The 4,049-nt window shown below is 38.3% G+C and overlaps 1 pseudogene; it reads right to left on the bottom strand.

The window, feature by feature from the left end:
• Positions 1-64: 64 nt before the first annotated feature.
• Positions 65-2,687, bottom strand: LOC128882297 (uncharacterized; annotated as a pseudogene).
• Between the last annotated feature and the right edge of the window lie 1,362 nt (positions 2,688-4,049).

The following is a 4,049-nucleotide window of genomic DNA, read 5'->3' as shown; positions in this document are numbered from 1 at the left end:
TCATATAAGGACAAAATCTGTGGGCAAAGCTGACCCACATTTCGGGCCAGATTTTGTCGGATTACAGAGCGCTGCATTACCCGTGTCTATCCCCTTAATACACGCGGCTTGCACACTCCAGCAGTGAGAATCAGCGTAGAGGTCGCGGCCGCCTGGTGGCTATGCTATGCGGCTACCGAAGCAAAGAATATTGTACGGGTGACAAACGAGTGAGTATCATCTATTCGTGCTGATCCACACGGAATGAATTGTGAATCCGGCCGTACAACCTCCTCGTGGTACGCTTCGGGTAATGCTAATGCCGGCGGTATCTTATCGTTTTTGTCATTGTAAAGAGATTGAACAATGTTTTTTCTTCAATTTTTTAAATCCTGTTTTTGTACGTTAAAATGACGTTGAATTAAGACAAGAAAACACGCAATAACCATTACGACGCTGGAAGAACAAAAAATCGTTTTGAATGAGACGGAAACGTAACGTAAAACAAGTGATCTCTCAAGTTTTCAAATCATGTCGCATGTTTCGCCATCGAGGACAAGGTAAAAAAAATCAGATGAGTTCGGCCTTTTGCACAGAGTTTGTCATTCCTTGATTTTTACTGAAATGGCGTCATGTTTTCTGAAAAGTGGTATATATGCAAATTTTTAGGTCATTTTGAAATGGATTATATGCGATTAAAAAAAAATGTCATCAAATTGGGAACCAAAGCCTTTTAAAGGAAAGTTTCTCAGCTGTCCAAAACATTCATTGAAATTTTTCTACGATCATGTATTTACGAGTTATAGGCGTTCAAAGTGAAAAGTACCCGTTTTCACATAATCATAAAGAACTCGGTCAATAAAAATTGTATAGCAAAACCAAAAAAAAAAAAAAAAAACGAAAATAAAAACAAAAGTTTACTCTATAATACCATTTAATTGAATTTGCCAAGAAAAATTTTGTTCGTACTGTGCATACCTTCAAAGTTGACGAAAATGTTTGAACATTCCTTCGTTGCACTTCATTTAAAAAAAAGAAGTGACATGGCCAGACAAAAAAAAATGTTGATCTCCTGATTCGAAAACTACAGATTTCGGCCTACAAAACGGCATTTCCAAATATTTTTTATGACCTTTTTCCGTGAAGATATAGTCACTTGAATATGACCAAAATTTTCGAAAAATTTTAGTGATCCCTCAATTTTGTCCAGCAGTGTATATGATACAGTTATGTATCATATATGTTCTCAAATCATTTCCATGCTCGGAGCATATGAAATCAAATTTTATATGCTCCGAAATTTGTAATTTAATAGCCGTAACAAGGCCGGAAATGTGTGCTATGTTGGAAAATGTGCATCCACTATGCATCGACGAATATTCCCCGAAATTGTCGGTTTTGAAAAATAAGGCCAAACAACTTCTGCAAACATATTTTTTTTCGAATAATTCGCGTAATATATCGAATGGCAGCCTGAATAGCTAATTCAGGTGCACTTGGAACATTAAAATTTAGAGAAATTACATTTTCATCCGTCGATGCACGTGGAGCAACCGATATACATTTTTTTAAGTTACATAGAAACCTTGCGGATTCATCAGATTCGCAATTGGTATCCCCACTTACCAATTGCGAATATGAATTGATAAGCAGTGTTCGATAATATGCTTGAAAGGCTCTACAAGTGGGATTAGTATAGCGGACACATGTTGCCTTATTTGGTCGAAAAAATTTTCAAGCGCGTCTTGGTTAAAATTACGGGTAACAAATTCAACAAAACCAAGATCACGCAAATGAGATTTAAAAAATTTAAAATTCCGAAGTGTCCTAATCCACCTTTGCAGTACCATTGGGTGCTCCTTATCCGCAGGCTATCTTTTCAAATAGCTCGTGCTACGAAACCCCGAAATAGCTACATTCCAAACATTTACTAAGGTCATGTCTGTTCTACTTGTCGACTGCGCAACACTACTATTGACACTGTCGAAAGTATTATTCATAAAATGAATAAGTCGAGCAGTGTCAATTCCATCGCCCGACATTTCACGCGTACCGCACACACTCTTAGCCTTGCTACGGCTCATCAGTGTCATTAGGGCTCCAACTGCTCGACTAAAAACTTGGTCGCAATATTTGACCTTAATTTTAGGGATTTTACTTGGAACAATATGTGTAGCAGTAAGTTTATGCAGGAGTCGGTCCTCATAAACATTACTGCTATCAATAAAATATAGATATTCCACGTGTGCCCATTTAGCCACCCGTGAAATATTATCTTGAAATTTAAACCTCAAGTCCTTTGTCAGCAAGTTGTTGCGGACACATTTTAACAAATGGGGGGAATCAAACAGCGGTACAATCATGTTATTGTCGATTACAATAACATCATGCCGCAGTGCATTCGATTCCTGAAAGGCATTTCTCTTCGAGGAATTTAGTAAGCTTTGAATAGCTTTGCAATTTGTGCTTCCTTGGTCACAAACTGTTGCTACTAATTACTATACCGGCCTGACATGCACGGCGAACTATTTCTTTAAACATACAAACAAGATTCTCAGCTGAGCTGGAACCTTTTCAAAATGAATACGCAACAGGTTGTTTCCACGGTCGCACATCACGAATTCCTTTCAGCATCCACACTGTAGCATGATCCGCGATATCTAAATTACGCGAAAACCAGTATCTACAAATCCCTCAATTACATCCATTGAGGGATTATACTCTAATTGAGGCGATAAGCTAATTTCATGAAAAAGCAGTATCTGTTTTTTTTATCGACGAATAAGTTGGACCGCTGTTTGAGTTCTTCAAAAACATTATCGCAAATTCCAGCTTTTAGTGGAATTTGCGATATTAGTTTCCTAAGAGTTTCGATGCTTGACAAAAGAAATAACATTGCCAAATATCGATAAGCTTTGGAACTCTGTCTTAAAATACTTACAGCTAATAGCTTCTTCTCGTCGGAGAAGCGTCGCGCCGATTTCGTCTTTCCCGCGTTGCGCATCTGGGCAGAGAGCATCGCGTGCAGGGGTGTTGGCAGGCTTTCTAAAACCTGACACACACCGGTCTGCACGAAATGCTCAATCTTCTCGATGCGTTGTCTCACCGTTGACCTCCGGCGCCTGAACTGCCTGGCTGTTCTCAAAACTATTCCCAGAGCTTTGAACAGCGTTTTCTTTCAGGGTTCCTCCATTTTGGGTTTTTTGATGATTCTTCCTATGTTTTCTATGGAAAGAAAAGTATATATAAGTAATGCAATTATGTATAAATGTGTAAATGTATTTTACATATTTATGTATCATATTGGCCTGTATGATATATAGTAAAATATAAAACACAAAGATACCATCGAGTGACGGTATAATTTCTCACTACTGTGCTTTACTGGATGGTTGGTGAAAGTCCCCCAAACTAGAGGTGACTGAAAAGACACAGACTTTTCTTCGAGCCACACTGTATAATCATATTCTGATACTTGAATAGTGACCCGGCTTCATCGTTCGTACGAGCGCGCGGTGCTTTCGTCAAGCGATAGCTTTTGCCTAGGCCAATACCGAGAACGCGTGTTTGACCTGGCCAATACCGAAAATGCGTGAGGGTAGATGTGTCGCCATTACGCGACAACCAATTGAGCCAACCATCCACAACCATCAAGCAAAGCACAGTTGGGAACATAATCAGAACTACAATTTTTAAACATGTCTGTGGGTCTGAAGCTAATATAAGCTGCAACTTTAATGGAAGATTCACGAAACTGAAGGAAACTTTTGAGAAGACCCTGAAAGTAGCATCCATCAACACTTCAAACGGAAAATAAATATAATTAGAGAGTGGTATATATTTTCCGTTTAGTTATATGAAACTTACATGAAAGTGGTAAGTAGACTGCGGATCTTTATGCATTTATAGAAAATTTCAATGTGCAAGAAACTACAAAATGCAAACAATATGTAAGAATATAAAAAAGATTAAAAGTAAAGTTAATGTTATAACATTTGCAGAATTATTGTTATTATATGTATATGTTACATCCGGCCCTGCCGGTGTCCCTTTTCATCGACCTCGCATTG

Source organism: Hylaeus volcanicus, unplaced genomic scaffold (assembly GCF_026283585.1).
Source record: "Hylaeus volcanicus isolate JK05 unplaced genomic scaffold, UHH_iyHylVolc1.0_haploid 9780, whole genome shotgun sequence".
Lineage (NCBI taxonomy): Eukaryota > Metazoa > Arthropoda > Insecta > Hymenoptera > Colletidae > Hylaeus > Hylaeus volcanicus.
Note: the sequence above shows the minus strand (reverse complement) of the source record. Positions and strands in the feature narration are given on the sequence as shown.